Genomic DNA, 5,498 nt, shown 5'->3' with positions numbered 1-5,498 from the left:
GACTCACACTGAATTGTTTCTTGCACGAGATCCAAGAACCCTCCCTTGGGGTCTGGATCGGGTCCCCTTTCCTGTAACACAGCTGCAGATCCTGAAGAGGGTCAGACTTGAATCCTAAGATGGGGAGTCGGGGAATGTGATAAGGGTAGCCACCAGGTCCCAGGAATCTGGGCTCATGCCGGTCTGCTGGCTCAGGAGGCACCTGCTGAAGATGGGTTCCTTCAATGTCAGGGAGGGGAATGGCCCACATACACGATGTGGAGAGAGTCATACTCAAGACAGAACATGCACACACAGGAGTAGGACTGGGGGGTGTTCCTGGCCACAACAGTGAAGTAGAGACTGCTGGAATCAGGACTGGGTTCAAATCCTGACTCTGATGATTGTGAGGGCGTCCTTGGGGCAAGACACCTCCCTAATGTGCAGTTCCCTTGTCTGCAAAATGGGAACAGAGTTGTCCTCATTTTGCATGTTTGCTTATTACATTTAAGTATTTTCCTAATCTTCATTTCACCCTCATGAGCGTTGTCAGACTTAGCAAATCATCATACAGATGCGCAGTTACCTTTGAAGACAAAGAGTGAATAAGGTTTTAGTTTAAGCCTCGTGCATTATTTGGGACATACACTGAGAGTCCGAAACTCTCACTTCACTGAATGTCCTGTGTTTTCTCTGGGAACCCTACTCCTCACCAATGTGGTGCTTTTGGGATAGTTATATTCCCTACCTCAGCTTTGGTTTCTATTTCTGGAAAATGTGGAAGTGGGAGGGTAGAATAAATGATTTTTAAGATGCTGTGACTTCCTGAGAGTCCTTCACAGGTTACTTGAACCCATTCTCTCACCAAGCCCCACCCCAACTCTAGTCTGCATGCCTCAGTTTCCCCTCTCAGTCCTTAGGAATATTTTTTTTTTTGAGATGGCGTCTCGTTGTGTTACCCAGACTGGAGTGCAGTGTCACAATCTTGGCTCACTACAACCTCTGCTTCGCAGCCAATTCTCCTGTCTCAGCCTCCCTAGCAGCTGGGATTACAGACGTGCATCACTATGCCTGGCTAATTATTGTATTTTTAGTACAGACAGGGTTTCACCATGTTGCCAGACTGGTATCGAACTTCTGGCCTCAAGTGATCTACCCGCCTCAGCCTCCCTAAGTGCTGGGATTACAGGTTTGACCCACCCCACCCAGCTCAAAGAAAGGAGAACACTATTTTCTAATTTTGGATCGGTTTGTTTTATTTATGCAGCAATGGCGCCACCTGGTGGCTGTATGGAGAAGTGCCCTGAGGGTAAACCGCCCACAGCAAGGGTTGGAAAAACACTCAAGGGAATCTGACAGAAGGTGACCATCTCTCTCTGGGGGAAAAATGGCTCATTAAACTGTAGCAAGCCCAGTATCCACCCCTCCTTCACCAGGATCTCATGTTGATGTTAGGAGCTGTCTACGAAGGGGCAGGAAAAGTGCACAGGGAAAGTGACATGGTGCATTATTATTATTTGTTGTTTTTTTTTGAGGTGGAGTCTTGCTCTTTCCCTCAGGCTGGAGTGTAATGGTGTGATCCCGTGTAACTGCAACTTACACATCCCGGGTTCAAGCGATTCTCCTGCCTCAGCCTCCTTAGTAACTAGGATTACAGGCACCTGCCACACCATGCCTGGCTAATTTTTGTATTTTCGGTAGAGATGAGGTTTTGCCATATTGGCCAGGCTGGTCTCGAACTCCTGACCTCAAGTGATCCACCTGCCTCAGCCTCCTAAAGTGCTGAAATTACAGGCATGAGCCACCGCACACAGCCTAGTCTCTGATTTTTAGCAACGGTGGTGTCAACCTGATCAATTGCCCTGAATTTTCCCATGTTCTTCCTCTCTCCTCTCTTTCTTCCTAATGATAATATGTGTGCACTGCACACCAAGCACTCTCTGAGTGCCTTCGATTGTACTTGCTAAGCACCTATTGTTTGCAAGGCCATGCAATACAAGGTGAAGGCATTAGAAAACGTCCTGGCCCCTGGTCCTGGCAAAAACAATCATATGCATGCGCATTTCATTTTTTTTCAAGTATTCAATTATAATCAAAATGCCACCAACATTTTTCACAAGGCCAGGCACAGTGGCTCACACCTGTAATCTCAGCACTTTGGGAGGCCTAGATGGGTGAATTGTTTGAGGTCAGGAGTTGGAGACCAGCCTGGCCAACTTGGTGAAATCCAGTGTCTATTAAAATTCAAAAATGAGCCAGACCCAGTGGCACACGCCTGTAATCCCAGCTCCTCAGGAGGCTGAGGCTGGAGAACTGTTTGAACCCAGGAGGCGGAGGTTGCAGTGAACTGAGATTGCACCACTCAATAAAGCAAAACATTTTTTACGATTTTTAGAAAGAGGGTCTTGCTCTGTCTCACAGCTGGAATTCAGTGGTGTGATCACAGCTCACTGTAACCTTGAACTCCTAGCCTCAAGCAATTCTCCTGCCTCAGCCTCCCAAGTAGTTAGTACTATAGGTGTGCACTACCAACACGCCCAGTTAATTAAAAAAAATTTTTTGTGTGTGCAGATAGGATCTCTCTGGTTGGAATGTTACCCAGGCTAGCCCTGATCTCCTGGCCTCAAGTGACCCTCTCACCTCAGCTTCCATATGCCATTATACCTTAAATGTACCTAGCCAGGTCTCATGCCTATGATCCCAGCACTTTGGGAAAAGAAGATAGATGGATCACTTGAGGCCAGGAGCTTGAGAGCACCTGGCCAATGTAGTGAAACCTCATCTCTACTAAAGCTACAAAAAATTAGCTGGGTGTGGTAGGGCCTGTAATCCCAGCTACTAGGGAGGCTGAGGCACGAGAATTGCTTGAGCCTGGGAGGCGGAGGTTGCAGTGAGCTGAGATCATGCCACTCCACCCGCCTGGCCAACAGAGACTCTGTCTCAAACAAACAAACAAACAAACATCTAGCCAGGGCTCTGGAAACCATGGCACACAGTATCTACATGGGAGAAAAAGATCCCACCGCCTGTTTTTATATATCCCATGAGCTGCACAATAATGTTTATTGGTTTTATATTTTTAAACACTTGACAAAAATCAGGCTGGGCACAGTGGCTCACACCTGCAATCCCAGCACTTTGGGAGGCTGAGGTGGGTGGATCGCCTGAGGTCAGGAGTTGGAGACCAGCCTGGCTAACATGGCGAAACCCTATCTCTACTAAAATGCAAAAATTAGCCAGGCCTGGTGGCATGCACCTGTAATCCCAGGCTATACTGTAGTGGCATGATCTAGGCTCACTGCAATCTCTGCCTCCTGTGTTCAAGCAATTCTCCTGCCTCAGCTTCCCGAGTAGCTGGGAATACAGGTGTGCACCACCATGCCCACCTAATTTTTTTATAGTTTTAGTAGAGATGGAGTTTCACCATGTTGGCGAGGATGGTCTTGATCTCTTGACCTCATGATCCACCCACCTCAGCCTCCCAAAGTGCTGGGATTACAGGCATGAGCCCCAAGGCTTTTTTCTTTTTTTTTGAGACAGGGTCTCCCTCTGAGCAGGTGCAGGCTGCGCTGAGTTCTGACTGTACTACTGCACCCAGGCTGGAGCGCAGAGGTGACATCATGGCTCACTGCAGCCTCCACCTTCCCTGGATTCAAACAAGTCTCCCCCCCTCAGCCTCCCGAGTAGCTGGCTACAAGAGTGTGCCACCATGTCTGGCTTTTTGGTGTTTTTTGTAGAGACTGGGTCTCCGTATGTTACACACGCGGGTCTCAAACTCCTGGCTTCAAGCAGTCCTCCTGCCTTAGCCTCCCAAAGTCCGGATATTACAGCTGTGAACTGCTGTACTCAGCCTGTTTCATCCTTACAATGGAATTTTTTTTGAAGACAGGGTCTCGCTCTGTCATCCAGGCTCACTGCATCCAGGTGTGATTGTGGCTCACTGCAGCCTCCACCTCTCAGGCTCAAGCAGTCCTCCTGCTTCAGCCTCTCAGTAGCTGGGATCACAGGTGCACCACCATGCAAGACAAACATTTTTTGTAGAGATGGGCTTTCACCCTGTTGCCTGGGTGGGTCTCAAACAGCTGGGCTCAAGTGATCCTCCAGCCTCAGCCTCCCAAAGTGCTGGGATTACATATGAGAGCTGCCAAACCCAACCTGTTTTATTGCTTATAGTAGTCACCTGTATTAGAAGACATTCCATTGTGTTCAAGCCCCTGGCTGACCAAAAACTCAACGGCCATTCCTCTGAGCCTGTTTATAAAGAAGAAGCAGGAAGATCAGTGGTGAGGGGCAAGGGTGCCAGACAGGCCGATCCTCTCTCATGCCCACAGAGAAACCCTTTTTTCTCCATGGCCTGGGGAGCAGCCAGGTTCCATGAGTTAAATGCAGATCTAAACCATGCCAAGCTGGGATTGCAGTACACACTTTCCTCTTCTGAAGAGCAGCTAGGGATTCCAACTTGGTGAGAGGGAGACTGTGGCAGAGCCAGGCTAGACAAGGACTAATCACCTGAAAAAGACTGTGATCAAAGGACTTGGTGAGTGCTGGGTGCCGTGGCTCAAGCCTGTAATCCCAGCATTTTGGGAGGCTGAGTTGGGTGGATCACCTGAGGCCAGGAGTTTGAGTCCAGCCTGGGCAACATAATAAAACGCTGCCTATACTAAAAATACAAAAATTAGACAGGCATGCTATGCTCCTGTAATCCCAGCTACTTGGGAGGCTGAGGCAGGAGAATCTTTTTAACTGGGGAGGCAGAGGTTGAAGTGAGCTGAGATCATGCCACTGCATTCCAGTCTGGGAGACAGAGTGAACCTGTGTCTCAAAAAAAGAAAAACAAAAAGAAAAAGAAAATGGCCTTGGCAGAGTGGTTGGCCTGACAATGCCTTCCCTTGGGTTTCTCCTGGGTAGGGCTCTGTCATGAGGAGGTGCTTTTCTTTCCCTGTTCATGGTCCACATCCAAGAAATTTCTTTTTCTGGGGGTTGGGTGGGGGACAGAACTGGAAACCTTCCTTTAGGTGATTTTTTGTTGTTGTTTTTTGTTTTTTGTTTTTTGTTTTTGAGATGAAATCTCATTGTGTCACCTAGGCTGGAGTGCAGTGGCTCAATCTCAGCTCACTGCAACCTACTCCCTTCCGGTTTCAAGGAATTCCCATGTCTCCACCTCCTAAGTAGCTGAGATTACGTGCATGTGCTACTGCACCGGCTAATTTTTGTATTTTTTATAGAGATGGGTTTTCAAACTCCTGACCTCAAGTGATCTGCCCATTTCAGCCTCCCAAAGTGCTGGAATTATAGGCATGAGCCACCATACCCAGCCCCTTCAGGTGGGTTTTGAGGCTTCGCTACAATACTAATTTTCTGTTGCTGCTGCAACAAATTACCGCACGCTTGCGGCTTGAAACAAAACAGATGTATGCCCTTACAGTTCTAAAGGCCAGAATTCTAAAGTCAGTCTTACTGACTCAAGGGGGGAGCAGGGCCAGTGCCTTTGGAGGCTCTGCAGGAGAATCCCTTTCCTG

The sequence above is a fragment of the Cebus imitator genome, unplaced genomic scaffold, assembly GCF_001604975.1.
Source record: "Cebus imitator isolate Cc_AM_T3 unplaced genomic scaffold, Cebus_imitator-1.0 Scaffold913, whole genome shotgun sequence".
Classification (NCBI taxonomy): domain Eukaryota; kingdom Metazoa; phylum Chordata; class Mammalia; order Primates; family Cebidae; genus Cebus; species Cebus imitator.
Note: the sequence above shows the minus strand (reverse complement) of the source record.